This window comes from Pseudophryne corroboree, chromosome 2 (assembly GCF_028390025.1).
Source record: "Pseudophryne corroboree isolate aPseCor3 chromosome 2, aPseCor3.hap2, whole genome shotgun sequence".
Classification (NCBI taxonomy): Eukaryota; Metazoa; Chordata; class Amphibia; order Anura; family Myobatrachidae; genus Pseudophryne; species Pseudophryne corroboree.
This window is the reverse complement of record NC_086445.1, coordinates 59,723,090-59,746,824: the sequence shown is the minus strand read 5'-3', so window position 1 is coordinate 59,746,824 and position 23,735 is coordinate 59,723,090. Positions and strand designations below refer to the sequence as shown.

Here is a 23,735-nt window from a genome sequence, read left to right as displayed (position 1 = left end):
TGAGTTGATCGCTCGCTAGCAGTTTTTAGCAGCCATGCAAACGCTATGCCGCCGCCCACTGGGAGTGTATTTTAACTTAGCAGAAGTGCGAACGAAAGGATCGCAGAGCGGCTACAAAATATTTTTGTGCAGTTTCAGAGTAGCTTCAGACCTACTCAGCGCTTGCGAACACTTCAGACTATTTAGTTCCTGTTTTGACGTCACAAACACGCCCTGCGTTCGCCCAGCCACGCCTGCGTTTTTCCTGGCACGCCTGAGTTTTTCGAACACACCCTGAAAACGGTCAGTTGACACCCAGTAACGCCCTCTTCCTGTCAATCACTCTGCGGCCAGCAGTGCGACTGAAAAGCTTCGCTAGACCTTGTGTGAAACTACATGGTTCTTTGTAATAGTACGACGTGCGTGCGCATTGTGCTGCATACGCATGCGCAGAAGTGCCATTTTTTTTGCCTGATCGCTGCGCAGCGAACGAAAGCAGCTAGCGAACAGCTCGGAATGACCCCTATTGTGTTTTGCTTGTGTTCTGATTTTCTGCCTTGCTGCTACAGCGCCTATTCAGTGTTAACTCCTGAACATTCAGTAATGCTACCGAAGTTTCATATCAATTTCTGTTCTCATAGTGGGGGTAATTCCAAGTTGATCGCAGCAGGATTTTTGATACCAATTGGGCAAAACCATGTGCACTGCAGGGGAGGCAGATATAACATGTGCAGAAAGAGTTAGATTTGGGTGGGTTATTTTATTTCTGTGCAGGGTAAATACTGGCTGCTTTATTTTTACACTGCAAATTAGATTGCAGATTGAACACACCCCACACAAATCTAACTCTCTCTGCACATGTTATATCTGCCTCCCCTGCAGTGCACATGGTTTTGCCCAATTGCTATCAAAAATCCTGCTGCGATCAACTTGGAATTACCCCCAGTGTTCTGTTTCTCTTTTTCTCTATGCTCTGATTTTCCAACTTATTGTTGTAGCACTTCTTTGTAATTATATATCAACACGGCAGACTATTGATCTTTCAGTGACAATTCCTATTAAATTGGTAATTAATTTTATTGCATTTTTTTGGTATTGTGTGTATCCTATATATTTTAATGTTACAACTTATATTGCTACCGAGCAAGGCTGGTGTGTATGGTTTGACTGTATTGCTGCAGGCCAGCCTGCCGAGTTAGTACAATTCACAGACAGAAAACATGGGGAGGGGTAGTTCAGAGGTGATCGCAGCAGCAAGTTTGTTAGTAGTTGGGCAAAGCCATGGCCCTCATTCCGAGTTGTTCGCTCGTTATTTTTTTTCCGCAACGGAGCGATTAGTCGCTAATGCGCATGCGCAATATTCGCACCGCGCCTGCGCCAAGTAAATTTGCTAAGAAGTTTGGTATTTTACTCACGGCTTTATGAAGAAATTTATTCGTTCTGGTGATCGGAGTGTGATTGACAGGAAGTGGGTGTTTCTGGGCGGAAACTGGACATTTTATGGGTGTGTGCGAAAAAACGCTGCCGTTTCTGGGAAAAACGCGGGAGTGACTGAAGAAACAGGGGAGTGTCTGGGCGAACGCTGGGTGTGTTTGTGACGTCAAACCAGGAACGACAAGCACTGAACTGATCGCAGATGCCGAGTAAGTCTCGAGCTACTCAGAAACTGCAAAGAAATTTCTATTCGCAATTCTGCTAATCTTGCGTTCGCAATTCTGCAATGCTAAGATTCACTCCCAGTAGGCGGCGGCTTAGCGTGTGCAATGCTGCTAAAAGCAGCTAGCGAGCGAACAACTCGGAATGAGGGCCCATGTGCACTGTGGGGGGGGGGGGAGATATAACATGTGCAGAGAGAGTTAGATTTGGGTGGGTTATTTTGTTTCTGTGCAGGGTAAATACTGGCTGCAGTTTAGATTTAAGTTTGAACACACCTCGCCCAAATCTAACTCTTTCTGCTTGTTATATCTGCCCCCCCCCCCCCCTGCAGTGTACATGGGGGGTAATTCCAAGTTGATCGCAGCAACAATCTTGGGCAAAACCATGTGCACTGCAGGGGAGGCAGATATAACATGTGCAGAAAGAGTAAAGGGCCCTACACACTGGCCGATCCGCCGCCGAGCTGCCCGACTGCGGATACGGCCGACGAGCGACTCGGCGGCGGGGGGGCAGTGACGGGGGAGTGAAGTTTCTTCACTCCCCCCATCACGCGGCTCCATTGAAGTGCAGGCAAATATGGACGAGATCGTCCATATTGGCCTGCATGCACAGCCGACGGGGGACCAGCGATGAACGAGTGCGGGGCCGTGCATCGTTCATCGCTGGAGCCTCCACACTGAAAGATATGAACGAGTTCTCGTTCATTTATGAACGAGATCGTTCATATCTTTCAGAAAATCGGCCAGTGTGTAGGGCCCATAAGATTTGGGTGGGTTATTTTATTTCTGTGCAGGGTAAATACTGCCTGCTTTATTTTTACACTGCAAATTAGATTGCAGATTGAACACACCCCACCCAAATCTAATAGGCCCTACACACTAGCCGATTTGTTTGAAAGATATGAACGATCTCGTTCATAAATGAACGAGAACTCGTTCATTTCTTGCAGTGTGGAGGCTCCAGCGATGAACGATGCGCGGCCCCGCGCTCGTTCATCGCTGGTCTCCCGTCGGCTGTACATGCAGGCCAATATGGACGATCTCGTCCATATTTGCCTGCACTTCAATGGAGCCGCGTGACGGGGGGAGTGAAGAAACTTCACTCCCCCCGTCACTGCCCCCCCGCCGCCGGGTCGCCCGTCGGCCGTATCGGCCGTCGGGCACCTCGGTGGCGGATCGGCATATGTAGGGCCCATAACTCTCTCTGCACATGTTAAATCTGCCTCCCCTGCAGTGCACATGGGAGGTCATTCCGAGTCGTTCGCTCGGAAAATTTCTTCGCAACGCAGCGTTTTTCCGCTTAGTGCGCATGCGCAATGTCCGCACTGCGACTGCGCCAAGTAAATTTGCTATGAAGTTTGGATTTTTACTCACAGCTTTTTCTTCGCTCAGGCGATCGTAGTGTGATTGACAGGAAGTGGGTGTTACTGGGCGGAAACTGGCCGTTTTATGGGCGTGTGGGGAAAAACGCTACCGTTTCCGGAAAAAACGCGGGAGTGGCTGGAGAAACGGAGGAGTGTCTGGGCGAACGCTGGGTGTGTTTGTGACGTCAAACCAGGAACGATAAGCACTGAACTGATCGCACAGGCAGAGTAAGACTGAAGCTACTCTGAAACTGCTACGAGGTGTGTAATCGCAATATTGCGAATACATCGTTCGCAATTTTAAGAAGCTAAGATTCACTCCCAGTAGGCGGCGGCTTAGCGTGTGCAATACTGCTAAAATCGCCTTGCGAGCGAACAACTCGGAATGAGGGCCATGGTTTTTGCCCAACTGCTAACAAATTTGCTGCTGCGATCAACTCTGAATTACCCCCATGGAGAGAAGTTATCTCTACGTTATGCACTGATATTTGTGTGATCACATTCAGGATTTTTTTTATTTTTTTATATTAATGCATTTTATCTTTATTATGTGATCTGTACCTCATTAACTGTGATGTTAATTTGCTTGGCGGTGTTATGGCTGTATTTCATCTGATACGCTGTAGGTGTGTCTGTGTCAGTGATACAGTTTGTTCAGACTTTTGGTTTTCAACTTGTATAACTACTGAGTATTCTTATCATTTATTACTCTCTTATGGCGTTTACTGTAAATCAGTTTTGTATGCTGTTAGGAAAACGTAGGGGGGGGGGGGGGGGTTCAGTTGCCTGGAAACCCCCTACTTTTTGACCAGTGGCTCAAATTATGATAATAGCAATGGTATGTAATACGATTACTATAGCTGCTGCCACATCATGCAGTGTGAGAGGGACAGAGCAGAGCTGCTGCACATGCCCAGTGGTAGTAGCTTCTTCTACGAGAGAGAGAGAGTGAGAGTGAGAGAAAGAGAGAGAGAGAGAGAGAGAGAGAGAGAGAGAGTGTGTGTGTGTGTGTGTGTGTGTGTGTGTGTGTGTGTGTGTGTGTGTGTGTGTGTGTGTGTGTGTGTGTGTGTGTCACTGAGTCCTCAGTCAGTGCACTTGGCCAGAGAATAGCTGCCAGGAGGGAAAGAAAGGAGCCTTACCATGAGGTGGGAGAATGTGTGCTTAGAATGTGCAGTAATGGTTCTATTATGTTTGTATATTTATTTATTATGGTATGTTTAACCTGTTCCTGACCACTTATTTATATTATTTAAATGTTTGCCACAGCCTATACTGTATATTAGAGATGAGCGCCTGAAATTTTTCGGGTTTTGTGTTTTGGTTTTGGGTTCGGTTCCGCGGCCGTGTTTTGGGTTCGAACGCGTTTTGGCAAAACCTCACCGAATTATTTTTGTTGGATTCGGGTGTGTTTTGGATTCGGGTGTTTTTTTCCAAAAACACTAAAAAACAGCTTAAATCATAGAATTTGGGGGTCATTTTGATCCCAAAGTATTATTAACCTCAAAAACCATAATTTACACTCATTTTCAGTCTATTCTGAATACCTCACACCTCACAATATTATTTTTAGTCCTAAAATTTGCACCGAGGTCGCTGTGTGAGTAAGATAAGCGACCCTAGTGGCCGACACAAACACCGGGCCCATCTAGGAGTGGCACTGCAGTGTCACGCAGGATGTCCCTTCCAAAAAACCCTCCCCAAACAGCACATGACGCAAAGAAAAAAAGAGGCGCAATGAGGTAGCTGTGTGAGTAAGATTAGCGACCCTAGTGGCCGACACAAACACCGGGCCCATCTAGGAGTGTCACTGCAGTGTCACGCAGGATGGCCCTTCCAAAAAACCCTCCCCAAACAGCACATGACGCAAAGAAAAAAAGAGGCGCAATGAGGTAGCTGTGTGAGTAAGATTAGCGACCCTAGTGGCCGACACAAACACCGGGCCCATCTAGGAGTGGCACTGCAGTGTCACGCAGGATGGCCCTTCCAAAAAACCCTCCCCAAACAGCACATGACGCAAAGAAAAAAAGAGGCGCAATGAGGTAGCTGACTGTGTGAGTAAGATTAGCGACCCTAGTGGCCGACACAAACACCGGGCCCATCTAGGAGTGGCACTGCAGTGTCACGCAGGATGTCCCTTCCAAAAAACCCTCCCCAAACAGCACATGATGCAAAGAAAAAAAGAGGCGCAATGAGGTAGCTGTGTGAGTAAGATTAGCGACCCTAGTGGCCGACACAAACACCGGGCCCATCTAGGAGTGGCACTGCAGTGTCACGCAGGATGTCCCTTCCAAAAAACCCTCCCCAATCAGCACATGATGCAAAGAAAAAGAAAAGAAAAAAGAGGTGCAAGATGGAATTATCCTTGGGCCCTCCCACCCACCCTTATGTTGTATAAACAAAACAGGACATGCACACTTTAACCAACCCATCATTTCAGTGACAGGGTCTGCCACACGACTGTGACTGATATGACGGGTTGGTTTGGACCCCCCCCAAAAAAGAAGCAATTAATCTCTCCTTGCACAAACTGGCTCTACAGAGGCAAGATGTCCACCTCATCTTCACCCTCCGATATATCACCGTGTACATCCCCCTCCTCACAGATTATCAATTCGTCCCCACTGGAATCCACCATCTCAGCTCCCTGTGTACTTTGTGGAGGCAATTGCTGCTGGTCAATGTCTCCGCGGAGGAATTGATTATAATTCATTTTAATGAACATCATCTTCTCCACATTTTCTGGATGTAACCTCGTACGCTGATTGCTGACAAGGTGAGCGGCGGCACTAAACACTCTTTCGGAGTACACACTTGTGGGAGGGCAACTTAGGTAGAATAAAGCCAGTTTGTGCAAGGGCCTCCAAATTGCCTCTTTTTCCTGCCAGTATAAGTACGGACTGTGTGACGTGCCTACTTGGATGCGGTCACTCATATAATCCTCCACCATTCTATCAATGTTGAGAGAATCATATGCAGTGACAGTAGACGACATGTCCGTAATCGTTGTCAGGTCCTTCAGTCCGGACCAGATGTCAGCATCAGCAGTCGCTCCAGACTGCCCTGCATCACCGCCAGCGGGTGGGCTCGGAATTCTGAGCCTTTTCCTCGCACCCCCAGTTGCGGGAGAATGTGAAGGAGGAGATGTTGACAGGTCGCGTTCCGCTTGACTTGACAATTTTGTCACCAGCAGGTCTTTCAACCCCAGCAGACCTGTGTCTGCCGGAAAGAGAGATCCAAGGTAGGCTTTAAATCTAGGATCGAGCACGGTGGCCAAAATGTAGTGCTCTGATTTCAACAGATTGACCACCCGTGAATCCTTGTTAAGCGAATTAAGGGCTGCATCCACAAGTCCCACATGCCTAGCGGAATCGCTCCGTGTTAGCTCCTTCTTCAATGCCTCCAGCTTCTTCTGCAAAAGCCTGATGAGGGGAATGACCTGACTCAGGCTGGCAGTGTCTGAACTGACTTCACGTGTGGCAAGTTCAAAGGGCATCAGAACCTTGCACAACGTTGAAATCATTCTCCACTGCACTTGAGACAGGTGCATTCCATCTCCTATATCGTGCTCAATTGTATAGGCTTGAATGGCCTTTTGCTGCTCCTCCAACCTCTGAAGCATATAGAGGGTTGAATTCCACCTCGTTACCACTTCTTGCTTCAGATGATGGCAGGGCAGGTTCAGTAGTTTTTGGTGGTGCTCCAGTCTTCTGTACGTGGTGCCTGTACGCCGAAAGTGTCCCGCAATTTTTCTGGCCACCGACAGCATCTCTTGCACGCCCCTGTCGTTTTTTAAAAAATTCTGCACCACCAAATTCAAGGTATGTGCAAAACATGGGACGTGCTGGAATTTGCCCATATTTAATGCACACACAATATTGCTGGCGTTGTCCGATGCCACAAATCCACAGGAGAGTCCAATTGGGGTAAGCCATTCCGCGATGATCTTCCTCAGTTGCCGTAAGAGGTTTTCAGCTGTGTGCGTATTCTGGAAAGCGGTGATACAAAGCGTAGCCTGCCTAGGAAAGAGTTGGCGTTTGCGAGATGCTGCTACTGGTGCCGCCGCTGCTGTTCTTGCGGCGGGAGTCCATACATCTACCCAGTGGGCTGTCACAGTCATATAGTCCTGACCCTGCCCTGCTCCACTTGTCCACATGTCCGTGGTTAAGTGGACATTGGGTACAACTGCATTTTTTAGGACACTGGTGAGTCTTTTTCTGACGTCCGTGTACATTCTCGGTATCGCCTGCCTAGAGAAGTGGAACCTAGATGGTATTTGGTAACGGGGGCACACTGCCTCAATAAATTGTCTAGTTCCCTGTGAACTAACGGCGGATACCGGACGCACGTCTAACACCAACATAGTTGTCAAGGACTCAGTTATCCGCTTTGCAGTAGGATGACTGCTGTGATATTTCATCTTCCTCGCAAAGGACTGTTGAACAGTCAATTGCTTACTGGAAGTAGTACAAGTGGGCTTACGACTTCCCCTCTGGGATGACCATCGACTCCCAGCGGCAACAACAGCAGCGCCAGCAGCAGTAGGCGTTACACGCAAGGATGCATCGGAGGAATCCCAGGCAGGAGAGGACTCGTCAGACTTGCCAGTGACATGGCCTGCAGGACTATTGGCATTCCTGGGGAAGGAGGAAATTGACACTGAGGGAGTTGGTGGGGTGGTTTGCGTGAGCTTGGTTACAAGAGGAAGGGATTTACTGGTCAGTGGACTGCTTCCGCTGTCACCCAAAGTTTTTGAACTTGTCACTGACTTATTATGAATGCGCTGCAGGTGACGTATAAGGGAGGATGTTCCGAGGTGGTTAACGTCCTTACCCCTACTTATTACAGCTTGACAAAGGGAACACACGGCTTGACACCTGTTGTCCGCATTTCTGGTGAAATACCTCCACACCGAAGAGCTGATTTTTTTGGTATTTTCACCTGGCATGTCAACGGCCATATTCCTCCCACGGACAACAGGTGTCTCCCCGGGTGCCTGACTTAAACAAACCACCTCACCATCAGAATCCTCCTGGTCAATTTCCTCCCCAGCGCCAGCAACACCCATATCCTCCTCATCCTGGTGTACTTCAACACTGACATCTTCAATCTGACTATCAGGAACTGGACTGCGGGTGCTCCTTCCAGCACTTGCAGGGGGCATGCAAATAGTGGAAGGCGCATGCTCTTCACGTCCAGTGTTGGGAAGGTCAGGCATCGCAACCGACACAATTGGACTCTCCTTGTGGATTTGGGATTTCAAAGAACGCACAGTTCTTTGCGGTGCTTTTGCCAGCTTGAGTCTTTTCAGTTTTCTAGCGAGAGGCTGAGTGCTTCCATCCTCATGTGAAGCTGAACCACTAGCCATGAACATAGGCCAGGGCCTCAGCCGTTCCTTGCCACTCCGTGTGGTAAATGGCATATTGGCAAGTTTACGCTTCTCCTCCGACAATTTTATTTTAGGTTTTGGAGTCCTTTTTTTTCTGATATTTGGTGTTTTGGATTTGACATGCTCTGTACTATGACATTGGGCATCGGCCTTGGCAGACGACGTTGCTGGCATTTCATCGTCTCGGCCATGACTAGTGGCAGCAGCTTCAGCACGAGGTGGAAGTGGATCTTGATCTTTCCCTAATTTTGGAACCTCAACTTTTTTGTTCTCCATATTTTATAGGCAGAACTAAAAGGCACCTCAGGTACACAATGGAGATGGATGGATTGGATACTAGTATACAATTATGGACGGACTGCCACGGTTAGGTGGTATAAAAAAACCACGGTTAGGTGGTATATATTGTAATACAATTATGGATGGACGGACTGCCTGCCGAGTGCCGACACAGAGGTAGCCACAGCCGTGAACTACCGCACTGTACACTGGTTGATAAAGAGATAGTAGTATACTCGTAACAACTAGTATGACTGACTATGACGGTATAAAGAATGAAAAAAAAACCACGGTTAGGTGGTATATATTGTAATACAATTATGGATGGACGGACTGCCTGCCGAGTTCCGACACAGAGGTAGCCACAGCCGTGAACTACCGCACTGTACACTGGTTGATAAAGAGATAGTAGTATACTCGTAACAACTAGTATGACTGACTATGACGGTATAAAGAATGAAAAAAAAACCACGGTTAGGTGGTATATATTATAATACAATTATGGATGGACGGACTGCCTGCCGACTGCCGACACAGAGGTAGCCACAGCCGTGAACTACCGCACTGTACACTGGTTGATAAAGAGATAGTAGTATACTCGTAACAACTAGTATGACACTATGACGGTATAAGGAATGAAAAAAAAACCACGGTTAGGTGGTATATATTATAATAATACAATTATGGATGGACGGACTGCCTGCCGAGTTCCGACACAGAGGTAGCCACAGCCGTGAACTACCGCACTGTACACTGGTTGATAAAGAGATAGTAGTATACTCGTAACAACTAGTATGACTGACTATGACGGTATAAAGAATGAAAAAAAAACCACGGTTAGGTGGTATATATTGTAATACAATTATGGATGGACGGACTGCCTGCCGAGTTCCGACACAGAGGTAGCCACAGCCGTGAACTACCGCACTGTACACTGGTTGATAAAGAGATAGTAGTATACTCGTAACAACTAGTATGACACTATGACGGTATAAAGAATGAAAAAAAAACCACGGTTAGGTGGTATATATTATAATACAATTATGGATGGACGGACTGCCTGCCGACTGCCGACACAGAGGTAGCCACAGCCGTGAACTACCGCACTGTACACTGGTTGATAAAGAGATAGTAGTATACTCGTAACAACTAGTATGACACTATGACGGTATAAAGAATGAAAAAAAAAACCACGGTTAGGTGGTATATATTATAATACAATTATGGATGGACGGACTGCCTGCCGAGTGCCGACACAGAGGTAGCCACAGCCGTGAACTACCGCACTGTACACTGGTTGATAAAGAGATAGTAGTATACTCGTAACAACTAGTATGACTGACTATGACGGTATAAAGAATGAAAAAAAAACCACGGTTAGGTGGTATATATTATAATACAATTATGGATGGACGGACTGCCTGCCGACTGCCGACACAGAGGTAGCCACAGCCGTGAACTACCGCACTGTACACTGGTTGATAAAGAGATAGTAGTATACTCGTAACAACTAGTATGACACTATGACGGTATAAAGAATGGAAAAAAAACCACGGTTAGGTGGTATATATTATAATACAATTATGGATGGACGGACTGCCTGCCGACTGCCGACACAGAGGTAGCCACAGCCGTGAACTACCGCACTGTACACTGGTTGATAAAGAGATAGTAGTATACTCGTAACAACTAGTATGACACTATGACGGTATAAAGAATGAAAAAAAAACCACGGTTAGGTGGTATATATTATAATACAATTATGGATGGACGGACTGCCTGCCGACTGCCAACACAGAGGTAGCCACAGCCGTGAACTACCGCACTGTACTGTGTCTGCTGCTAATATAGACTGGTTGATAAAGAGATAGTATACAACAATATACTACTATACTGGTGGTCAGGCACTGGTCACCACTAGTCACACTGGCAGTGGCACTCCTGCAGCAAAAGTGTGCACTGTTTAATTTAAAATTAATATAATATTATGTACTCCTGGCTCCTGCTATAACAACCTGCAGTGCTCCCCAGTCTCCCCCACAATTATTATAAGCTTTTATACATTGATGTGCAGCACACTGGGCTGAGCTGAGTGCACACAGACTGAGTCACACTGTGTGACTGCTGTGTATCGTTTTTTTCAGGCAGAGAACGGATATAGCAGAGAACGGATATATTAAATAAAAGTTAACTTAACAACAACTGCACTGGTCACTGTGGTAAACTCTGTCTGCACAATCTCTCTCTCTCTCTCTTCTAATCTATTCTAATGGAGAGGACGCCAGCCACGTCCTCTCCCTATCAATCTCAATGCACGTGTGAAAATGGCGGCGACGCGCGGCTCCTTATATAGAATCCGAGTCTCGCGAGAATCCGACAGCGTCATGATGACGTTCGGGCGCGCTCGGGTTAACCGAGCAAGGCGGGAAGATCCGAGTCGCTCGGACCCGTGAAAAAAAAAGTGAAGTTCGTGCGGGTTCGGATTCAAAGAAACCGAACCCGCTCATCTCTACTGTATATACCATCTATAGCACAGGTTCTCAAACTCGGACCCCACACAGTGCATGTTTTGCAGGTAACCCAGCAGGTACACAGGTGTATTAATTACTGACACATTTTAAAAGGTCCGCAGGTGGAGCTAATTATTTCACTTGTGATTCTGTGAGGAGACCTGGAAAACATGCAATGCACTGTGTGGGGTCCTGAGGACCGAGTTTGAGAACCTGTGATCTATAGTGTTAAATATGAATACTGCATTCCATACAGTATCCAGTGTATAAAAAGACCAAAGTTGACATTAATATCCAGGGTCGTTACTGGGTTCTTCTGCCGCTCCCTCCCTTCCGCAGAGCGGGAGATTCTGGATTGCATATTGAAACCCCCCTCTAGAAATCCTGCGTTTGCCCCTGTATATATGTGTGTGAACTATATGTTGTACGTATACAGCTCACATTCCTAACTGGTTATTTTACTGTCATTTATTGTATATGTGTTTTGTGCAATTTTTATATCCACATATGCGTATGTTGCTCATTTATTTATTTATTTTGCTTGAAAGTAGCTGCAGGTATAAACAGCCACGGACGTCCATCGGCTCCTGCGCAGTAGCGCAGCTGAGGGGGCAAAGCAGAAAGTAAAGTAATCGCAATGCGATGATATTACTTCTCACTGGTCACTGGGTCAGGTTCCTATCGAATCCCCTGTCCCGGCGACTCGGAAATGATACATCTGGGCAAATAAAAATTCCTTATTGCCGCAAATTGCGGCGATACGGAACCTTTATTTTCAGGGGCTGGCCGTAAATGATAATATATATGCCCCTATGTGCTGTTTTGCTTCCTTCCTGAAACCCCTGTGCGACCCATCATTGCTTACGCCGGAGTGAGTCACTCCATCCTACCCTCTAGGTTGTATCATTGTGTTTATAGTTACACGCTGTAATCATGTAAATTGGATTATCACTGTTTGGCACTGCAGATCCCTTGTGTCTCCTTCTTAATAAAAGGTAACGATAAAAGGCATATCTATACACATTCATAAGAAAATGGGTGAGAAGATAGCGCCATCTAGTGTAGTATTAAAATAAAGTGCTCAGAAATGAATCCTATAAAATGTGTAACGAAGAAAAAAAACAATATATACTGTAGAGCTTACTGTATGTGTCTACTCCTCTAATCCCCAAAGCTTGCCTCTAGTCTTGCATCAGTTCTCCTCGGCGGTTTAAATATGAGGCGAGATACAACATACATTAGTGTAATACTGATAACATATAGTGCCCAGAGTGAAATAAAGTGCGTTACACAAGAAAGTGCAAATAGAGACGGGAATCCTTATGGTGACACATCATTACAGTGACACCTACAGTATATTAATAAAAACCTACAGCACATGTGCAGAAAACTACACTGAAATGCAAAAATAGCTGCGTGCCAAATCAATAAAACGTTATTGCTTATCTGTTGCCTCATAGGGTGATTCTATGCATCGCATTATCTCTAGATGCCAGTTATTCCAGAAAATACACCAAAAATCCAGGGGTAAAAAGCAGGATTTTTAAGGGGGGCTTCCGCACACGTGTATGGTGTACTGTGGTGTGGTATGTGTGTGTATGTGTGTGTATATGTATGTATATATATATATATATATATATACACACACTGCTCAAAAAAAATAAAGGGAACACTAAAATAACACATCCTAGATCTGAATGAATGAAATATTCTTATTAAATACTTTGTTCTTTACATAGTTGAATGTGCTGACAAAAAAATCACACAAAAATTATCAATGGAAATCAAATTTATTAACCCATAGAGGTCTGGATTTGGAGTCACACTCAAAAATAAAGTAGAAAAACACACTACAGGCTGATCCAACTTTGATGTAATGTCCTTAAAACAAGTCAAAATGAGGCTCAGTAGTGTGTGTGGCCTCCACGTGCCTGTATGACCTCCCTACAACGCCTGGGCATGCTCCTGATGAGGTGGCAGATGGTCTCCTGAGGGATCTCCTCCCAGACCTGGACTAAAGCATCCGCCAACTCCTGGACAGTCTGTGGTGCAACGTGGCGTTGGTGGATGGAGCGAGACATGATGTCCAGATGTGCTCAATTGGATTCAGGTCTGGGGAACGGGAGGGCCAGTCCATAGCATCAAAGCCTTCATCTTGCAGGAACTGCTGACACACTCCAGCCACATGAAGTCTAGCATTGTCTTGCATTAGGAGGAACCCAGGGCTAACCGCATCAGCATATGGTCTCACAAGGGGTCTGAGGATATCATCTCGGTACCTAATGGCAGTCAGGCTACCTCTGGCGAGCACATGGAGGGCTGTGCGGCCCCCCAAAGAAATGCCATCCCACACCATTACTGACCCACTGCAAAACCGGTCATGCTGGAGGATGTTGCAGGCAGCAGAACGTTCTCCTTGGCGTCTCCAGACTCTATCATGTCTGTCACATGTGCTCAGTGAGAACCTGCTTTCATCTGTTAAGAGCACAGGGTGCCAGTGGCGAATTTGCCAATCTTGGTGTTCTCTGGCAAATGCCAAACGTCCTGCACGGTGTTGGACTGTAAGCACAACCCCCACCTGTGGACGTCGGGCCCTCATACCACCCTCATGGAGTCTGTTTCTGATCGTTTGAGTAGACACATGCACATTTGTGGCTTGCTGGAGGTCATTTTGCAGGGCTCTGGCAGTGCTCCTCCTGTTCCTCCTTGCACAAAGGCGGAGGTAGTGGTCCTGCTGCTGGGTTGTTGCCCTCCTACGGCCTCCTCCACGTCTCCTGATGTACTGGCCTGTCTCCTGGTAGCGCCTCCATGCTCTGGGCACTACGCTGACAGACACAGCAAACCTTCTTGCCACAGCTCGCATTGATGTGCCATCCTGGATGAGCTGCACTACCTGAGCCACTTGTGTGGGTTGTAGACTCCGTCTCATGCTACCACTAGAGTGAAAGCACCGCCAGCTTTCAAAAGTGACCAAAACATCAGCCAGAAAGCATAGGAGTTGAGAAGTGGTCTGTGGTCACCACCTGCAGAACAACTCCTTTATTGGGGGTGTCTTGCTAATTGCCTATAATTCCCACCTGTTGTCTATTCCATTTGCACAACAGCATGTGAAATTGATTTTCAATCAGTGTTGCTTCCTAAGTGGACAGTTTGATTTCACAGAAGTGTGATTGACTTGGAGTTACATTGTGTTCTTTAAGTGTTGCCTTTATTTTTTTTGAGCAGTGTATATATATATATATATATATATATATATACAGTTGTGCTCATAAGTTTACATACCCTAGCAGAATTTGTGATTTTCTGGCCATTTGTCAGAGAATATTAATGATAACTCACAAACTTTTCTTTCACTCATGGTTAGTGGTAGGGTGAAGCCATTTATTGTCAAACAACTGTGTTTACTTTTTTGAAATCATAATGACAACATTAACTACCCAAATGACCCTGATCAAAAGTTTACATACCCTGGAGATTTTGGCCTGATAACATGCACACAAGTTGACACAAACCGGTTTGAATGGCTACTAAAGGTAACCATCCTCACCTGTGATCTGTTTGCTTGTAATCAGTGTGTGTGTATAAAAGGTCAGTGAGATTCTGGACTCCTGAAAGACCCTTGCATCTTTCATCCAGTGCTGCACTGATGTGTCTGGATTCTGAGTCATGGGGTAAGGAAAAGAATTGTCAAAGGAGCTGCGGGAAAAGGTAATTAAACCATATAAAACAGGAAAGGGATATAAAAAGATATCCAAGCAATTGAGAATACCAATCAGCAGTGTTCAAACTCTAATTAAGAAGTGGAAAATTAGGGATTCTGTGGAAACCAAATCACGGTCAGGTAGACCAACAAAAATTTCAGCCACAACTGCCAGAAAAATTGTTTGGGATGCAAAGAAAAATCCACAAAATAACTTCAGCTGAAATACAGGACTCTCTGAAAAAAAGTGGTGTGGTTGTTTCAAGATGCACAATAAGGAGGCATTTGAAGAAAAATGGGCTGCATGGTCGAGTCGCCAGAAGAAAGCCATTACTACGCAAATGCCACAAAGCATCCCGCTTACAATACTCCAAACAGCACAGAGACAAGCCTCAAAACTTCTGGAACAAAGTCATTTGGAGTGATGAGACCAAAATTGAACTTTTTGGCCACAACCATAAACGTTACATTTGGAGAGGAGTCAACAAGGCCTATGATGAAAGGTACACCATTCCTACTGTGAAACACGGAGGTGGATCGCTGATGTTTTGGGGATGTGTGAGCTACAAAGGCACTGGAAACTTGGTCAAAATTGATGGCAAGATGAATGCAGCATGTTATCAGAAAATACTGGAGGAAAATTTGCACTCATCAGCCCGGAAGCTGCGCATGGGACGTACTTGGACGTTCCAACATGACAATGATCCAAAACACAAGGCCAAGTCGACCTGTCATTGGCTTCAGCAGAATAAAGTGAAGGTTCTGGAGTGGCCATCTCAGTCTCCTGACCTCAATATCATTGAGCCACTCTGGGGAGATCTCAAACGTGTAGTTCATGCAAGACAGCCCAAGAATTTACAGGAACTGGAGGCTTTTTGCCAAGAAGAATGGGCAGCTTTACCATCTGAGAAAATAAAGAGCCTCATCCACAACTACCACAAAAGACTTCAAGCTGTCATTGATGTTAAAGGGGGCAATACACGGTATTAAGAACTGGGGTATGTAAACTTTTGATCAGGGTCATTTGGGTAGTTTCTGTTGTCATTATGATTTAAAAAGAGTAAACACAGTTGTTTGACAATAAATGGCTTCACCCAACCACTAACCATGAGTGAAAGAAAAGTTTGTGAGTTATCATTCATATTCTCTGACAAATGGGCAGAAAATCACAAATTCTGCTAGGGTATGTAAACTTATGAGCACAACTGTATATATATATATATATATATATATATATATATACCAACAAATGTAAAACCACAGCACTCACCACCCCAGAAGCGGGGTGCAGTGTCTGCACTCACCACTCATAGGGTGGGGTGCATGTAGCCCATGGCCACCTACTTAAAAATATACAAACAGAAAGTTCAGCACTCACCAAAGCAAACTCACTTATTTTCACAACTGTGTGACACAGTTGCTAGGTTTTAATTTTGATACTCTGTGATAGTGTAGGACCTGCATGAAGATGGGGTACCTTGGCGAGCGGTTTGCAGGCTTCCGTGCATTGGCCAATTCACTAACTAAACCCCCATAATTTATTTATTGATGTTGTGAAAATAAGTGAGCTTGCTGTGGTGAGTGCTGAACTTTCTGTTTGTATATTTTTAAGTAGGTGGCCATGGGCTACATGCACCCCACCCTATGAGTGGTGAGTGCAGACACTGCACCCCGCTTCTGGGGTGGTGAGTGCTGTGGTTTTACATTTGTTGGTATATTGTAGGGTTAATCTTTGGTTAACTCATATTAACTGTGGCCACACGCTTTGTTCATGCACCCCTATGCAAGCCCAATTATCTTAAACCTGAGTCAGCTGTTCTTTAGTAATTTATCAGCCAGTGTCAGGTGACTAGTGTACCTTTAAAAGCCATGGAGTATTTGGCAGATACACAGTAAACCAAGTGGGCATATTTGCAGTTATATTATGTGTGACACAGTTGCTAGGTTTTAATTTTGATACTCTGTGATAGTGTAGGACCTGCATGAAGGTGGGGTACCTTGGCGAGCGGTGTGCAGGCTTCCGTGCATTGGCCAATTCACTAACTAAACCCCCATCATTTATTTATTGATGTTGTGAAAATAAGTGAGCTTGCTTTGGTGAGTGCTGAACTTTCTGTTTGTATATATATATATATATATATATATATATATAAATACAGCGGCACTCCAGCAGACTTGTACTCCAGAAAATAACTACAACACCAGTTGCATGAACTCTTCTATTTTCATGCTACTGGTGTTTTAGATATTTTCTGGAGTACAAGTCCACTGGAGTGCCACTGTATTTATTGATATGTGGATCTTGGAGCTGTGCACCGCTGCTGCTGCTGCATATGGTAGTAGGGAGTGCTGGTCGATACAGCATACATACATACATACATACATACATACATACACACACACGCTGCACACACACATTGCATAACACACAGCATACTTATAAACATACCCAGAACATACTTACATACACACACACACACACACACACACACACACACACACACACAGCATACCCACATAAATACAGTACATACATACACACACAAATAGTATACATACAAATAGCATACTTACTCACACACACTACAGATTACAGCATGCCCTTCGAGCTGCGGATCTCCTCTGTGACCCCAAAGTGCCGTGCTGCGGTGCAAATCCTCCTCCCTCTCATTCCCCTTCTGGGAGCCGAGCGCTGCCTATTATTGCTGCGCGCTGTGCGGTAAATAGACGGGTCAGCAGTCAGTCAGCGCTTCTGTAGAAGCACTGACAACTGAGCTGAACAGGCAGCGGCTGGCCGGGCAGCCCTGCTCACAGGTGTCAGGCGAGTGTCCCGCGGGTGCTGCAGAGACGGGGACAAGGCTGTCCCCGTCTGCTGAAAAAACAGTTTTGGTCCGTAAGGGGGGTTTCTGGGTACTCAGAAACCCCCCCTGCATGTGCCACTGAAAGCTGCATAGTGCTTACATTTTAACATTTGTTCACACACTTTGCATAAAAATATATTGCCCATACATTAGAATAAAATCCTAAAGAATATCTGATAAATTCCAGATTTGGTTTCTGCGGTGTCTTTCTCCCGGGTTCCCACATGAGGATGACTACCTTCAGCTGGGTATACAGTTGCCGATATATCACTATACAGCTGATGAGTGGTGTATCGGCTGTGAATTACGTTGTTCACAGATTTATCAAGTAATATATCATGCAGCTGTATTGGCATATCTGCCTGTGTGTACGGGTGAACCGCTGACTGATATCTCGGCCAAAGAATCCATGGAATATGACGTCACAAATGGGTCACTAGATCGGTTGGTCGGTCGGCCAGACAGCCGATCCGTTGGCCAAGTGTGTATCCAGCCTATCATCACCTGGCACCACAATCCACCAACAGAATATCGCCAGGCAGCTGAGCAATTCCCAGACCCGATACTGGACTGACGCTGAAATGGTTCACTTACCTTACCAGGCCTGACTCTGGATAGGCACATGTGTAATTTTCCGCCTAACTTTCAGCAAGTGATTCCTATGAACTGCATTGTGGGGGTCATTCCGAGTTGATCGCTAGCTGCCGTTGTTCGCTGCGTAGCGATCAGTGTAAAAATTTGCGCATGCGTATGCACCGCAATGCACACGCGCGACGTACGGGTACAAAGAGATTTGTGATTTTGCACAGGTTCTAGCGACGCTTTCAGTCGCACTGGCAGCTGCAAGAAGATTGGCAGGAAGGGGGCGTTTCTGGGTGGCAACTGACCGTTTTCTGGGAGTGTTTGGAAAAACGCAGGCGTGACTGGGCGAACGCTGGGCAGGTGACGTCAAAAGCCATCCTACCAATGTTAGAATCAACGCACACGAAGAGTAAGTCCAGGGCTGGTCTTGTTTTGCACAAAATGTTTTTGCAGGCGCTCTGCTGCACAAGCGTTCGTACTTCTGCAAAGCGAAAATACACTCCCCAGTGGGCGGCGACAAAGCGTTTACACGGCTGATAAAAACTGCTAGCGAGTGAACAACTCAAAATGACCCCCTGTATACTGATTAATCTACGCAGTCATTTTGGGGAAAAAATAACTCTGACTGGATACTATAAAGAGCTTGGTGAAACACATAGGAGAAACCCATATACAGTAGATAAAGCAAAAGTTTGAGGAGGCCATGTACAGGAACAAGCCAAAAATGAAAGTCGACTGAAGTTAGATAAATCCTGTGCTTGGATTTAGTTTTGCAGCTGTCACTATTTGCAGATAAATGAACTTTTAGAAACTTTCTTTTTCAACCTTTTCATCTACTTTCAGAATAGTATTACTGGCTGCTGTATTACACAGGGAAAGAGGGAATAAAGCATCCAATAAAGAGACAAGTAGGCTATATCTTTATGGGTGAGATCTACCAAACCTTCTAAAGAGGACAAACGGAGGCGTTTCCTAATCAGATTCTAGCGACTGTGCTGATAAATGGTAACTAGAATCTGATTGGTTACTTTGGACAACACCTCATAATTACCAATGCTGATGGGGTGGGGCCGGCCTCGAGGGTCACATTAGCCCCGCCCCCTCCCCATGGACCTGTTATTCCCAGCATTTTGTTCCCCATCCTGCCCACTTCACTAGGAAGTACTTTTCTTTAAACGTTTTGATTGAAATTATTTTAGAGTGCACAAATATTGTATAAAGTTAGTAAATCACAATTTCTCATAGATAGTAAACTGTCTGTACAGCAGCACTACAGTCAGTCAGTTATGTTGGGTAGCGAATGTCTTACAGAATACAGATAATATTAAATATCATCACGTAGGTAAGTATAGTGGTGTTGGAAGCTTAGAAAACATAAAATAGGAAAAACAAGGGGAAAGGAAGACTAGGGAACGGGAGGAAGGGGGAAAAACAGGCACAGGTTTCCCATATACCCCTGTGAGCCAGTCCAACCCTGGGTCCAGCTGAATGTTATATAGTTAGTAAAAGTTGCAGTAGACCATGTAGAAAGGGCACTACACTGAAGTTGTCAGAAGGTTGGAAATCATGGGTTCCATTTATCAAAAGGTTTTTAACCATACTTGCCTAACCTCCCGGAATGCCTGGGAGGCTCCAGAAAATCGAGTGGCCCTCCTGGCTCACCGGAATGGTGGCCAAGTGTCCCGCTTTTGCTGGCAGCACCCTGCACTCAGCAGAGAACAAGTGGGCGATTTGAGGGGGATATGATGACGCAATTCACGCTGAATCACATCATCGTAGCTCTGCCCCCAGCTGTACAGTGCCAGTTTTCTCTGCACTGTCTAGTGTAGGCGGGGCCACGATGATGCTAATATGATGCCACGTCCCCCAGACTGCTCACTTTCCCCACCGGCCACGCCCCTAGACCACCCACATTGCCGCCGGGCACGCCCTCATTAGCTTACAACACTGCAGTTTCCCGAAGGAGAGTGCAGCAAGGTAAGCACCTATGGTTTTAAGTTAACTATTTAAAACTCGTGTATGATTAATGGCACCAGTGTCGGACTGAGGCATGTAGGGCCCACCGGGGGAAAGCAGTGGTAGTGGCCCATGTTGAGGGGTGTGGCCAGTCTCTAGAGGGGATGTGCCCAGCCACCACATTGGTTTGCCTAACCATTTTGCAAGTGTTGGTCCCCTAGATAAATATATACAGTAAATACTGTAGTGCATGCATGATAATGTACTAGATTAGTAACAGCACAGTCTGGAACCTGATCCCTAGAGGAGGGGTTGGGCCCCCAGGCAGTAGGGCCCACCTGTGGCTTCCCCTGTACCCCTGTGGACCAGTCCAACCCTGAATGGTGCTCCAGCCAATTAGCTCCTAACTGCCACGTGTTTGAAAATTGACAGGTGCTGATTGGCTGGAGCACCAGTTAGCATACGCATTGAGTTTTGAATAGCTAACACTCATTAATAAATGGGCCCCATCTGAGAATTCCTGCAGTTGGCACAGAGTGAGCCAGAGAATGATTTGAGCAGTATAGGAATAACTTAGCACAGGGGGGGATGAGTGTCTGCGCTCTGTATACGCCTCGGATCTCGTTCTCGGTTTATATAATACACTATAATATACTATAGTGTCCTCTTCAAAAGACAGAATGGACTGCAATCAGCAGCTGTCTGGGGTCTGATCATTTGTTTATTACTGTCATTTGTCCTGAAGCCATATTGTTAGGTGCCGCGGTCCGCGGCGCCGCTCGGTCTGCTTCCGAGCGACGCTCACGGCCGCCGCACCTCCCTCCCTGCCCGCCCGGCGCCTAGCAACGCCAGGACGACGTGCGTACTGTAGCAGCCGGGTCCCTGGCAACGCTAGGACGCCGGGCGTCCTCACCTGCTGGGTCCATAGCAACGGGGACGCCATTGGCGGACCGCGTTCCCCGTTGCCAGATAGGATTGATTAGTTGCTCGTGCAGCAGGGCAGCTGCACGGCAACTAGTAATTAGGGTCTGGGGGCTGGTCTTGCTGGCCCTCCTGTCATTGGCCAGCAGGGTCTTTTTATGGGAGCCAGCACACTGCAGCCTCGCCGGTGATAGCTTCCTGTATGCTGTTCCTGCCTTGCAACGTCTGTTCCTGGTCAGCTGTATCTGGTCGATCCTGCTCCCTGTGCTCCTGAGTTCTGGAGTTCTGAAGCCGGTCCTGGGAATCCTCCCTGTTCAAGTGAACCTGTTGCGGTCATCTGGGGTTCTCGCTTGTTGGGGTTCTCTCCCGGTTTCATGAGTAGCGGCTTCTGATGGAGTGTTGCGGCCTAGGCCGCTTAGTCCTTGTTTTACTTTGGTATTGGTGGTTTTTGCGGAGGTTTCCGCTTTTCACTGTCCTCCCCGGAACTCTGCGGTGCCGTGTGGGGGAGTGGACAGTGGTATCTTTTGTTGTTCTTTTCCTTTGGCGGCGTGCCGCACATATATTTAGTTTTAGGGTAGTTAGTAGCCCCTAGCTTCTGTTTGCTTTAGTTAGAGGTCCCCTTGTTATTATCCTGTCTCGGTTCACGCCTTGTCTCACTCTAAGATCTGGGGGCATCGGAGTTAGGCAGACCTAATCCGCCCTTCAAACGCGGCTGTGGTGGGCCCAAGAAACCATAGTCACTCAGGCGTGAACTGACCACACGGGTAGAACAACGGAGGTAGGGTGCTAGGGGCTATTCCCGTACCATCCCTTATTTCAGCGTCACGTCCTGGTGCTCTGGACTCTAGTCTCTACACAACATCTCTCAGTTCTGAGCATCAGGAACGTAACACATATACTGTTTCTGTATAATGCAGCATACATTGCAGCCTATCGGGATCAGCGCCAGGAGACAGACTCATCAGGTCACATGACCCAGCGGCAGGGTAATGTTTATAAGGAGGCCGTAATTTGCTGTATGCCATTTGCCTGTCACTGTATGAAATAATATTGTCGTACAAGAGACAGAATAATGATGAAACATGTAATGTCTGTTTCATTGTGTGTTTTACACCACTGGAAATACTTTTGTTTGTTCTTATACAGTGAAAAGGGCATCACACTACCTGGTATAACAAGAGAGATCCCTGCAGGGAGGCTTGTGAATAATATAGACACAAATGCAATGTATAAATTGTGTTTTCTGCTGTCTTAAAGCTGCACTGCCATATTTCCTAAGGAGCCAATATTCTCTGTGAAGCACTGGTTATGTGGTGTGCATGCACAGTAATGCCGGGAGAGGGGGGGAAAGGGTACAAATTACCGGGGCCCAGGTCTGAGGGAGGAGCCCAGTGGGGCCCCCGCCCCCTTCCATCCTTACCTGGCAGCAGCAGCTGCATCTCTTCCCCTCAGCCCAGCACACGCTGCTGTGTTCTGGGCTGCAGTATGGCCATGGAGGTGCTTAAAATAAAATAAAAATCTGTATTTTTTTCTAAGGGTGCATGACCACGCCTCCCGTGATTAAGCCACACCCCCTGAAAAGTACCTGGGCCCAGTCCGGCTCTCTACTGCCCTGCACATGCGAAGCCGTAAATTTGCACATGCTCACATGTGCAGTGCGACAGCCACTGTTGTATTGTTAAAACTAGTAAAGGGACCCAGCATATGCCAGGTCACCTCAATGCCACTGCTCTGCCCTGCCCCCTCTTTATCTCCTCTCCGCCCACTGCTTTGCCCCACCCCATTCCCCCTCTGCCTCCTAATCTGTCTCGCCACCTGCACCAGCTCTGTCCCGCCCCACCCCCTGCTCTGTCCCAAACTCTGCTTCATCCCACCAAAATACTTACTGCGGTTTGGTGGCGCGTTTCTCCTCCTCTCCCGCTAGTCTTGGGTCTATCGAATTTCCCAGTCGTGGGAGTCGCTGAAGCACGCCGAAAGATGTAGCATGCAAATCTTTGTCTTTAAATCTGCTTTTTTTTTTGCATTGCTGGTGCAGTGAAACCCTGCTCATTCTGTGCCAGAGACGCCGCACAGGAATTAGTTTTAACAAATACAAAGCCACAACGGAACTGTGCGCAAAGGCACTTTCTTTAATTATCAAATATTTATCCTTCAATGCTAAGGATGAGTGGGACTCATTCTGAGCATTGCACACGGGGGGGAGTCACTTACAGCATATTTACCGACATTCTGGCTGCTCTCTGCGGGAGAGAGCAGCCAGGTCGGCTCAGCAAGGGGTCAGGGGAGGGCTGTGACGTGAGGAGGGGGTGGACCGGAGGCGGAATGGGGGTGGGGTTACAGTGGTACCTACTTTAAGCCACGCCCCCAGCTCTTTAATGCTGCGATCACCGGCATTACACTGCAGGGGGCGTGGCTATGATGACGTGATTCAGCAAGAATCACGTCATCAACTGCCCGGACCGCCCACATTGCACACTAAGTGGGCTGACGGGCAGGGGGGACCCCTGAAATTGTGAGACTTGCCTGCTCTTCCTTAGTAGCA

The 23,735-nt window shown here is 46.7% G+C and overlaps 1 protein-coding gene across 1 annotated transcript in view; it reads left to right on the top strand.

Moving 5' to 3' along the window:
- The window catches only part of DLG2 (discs large MAGUK scaffold protein 2), a 1,975,700-nt gene that overhangs the window by 680,026 nt on the left and 1,271,939 nt on the right, over window positions 1-23,735 (top strand). The window lies entirely within an intron of this gene.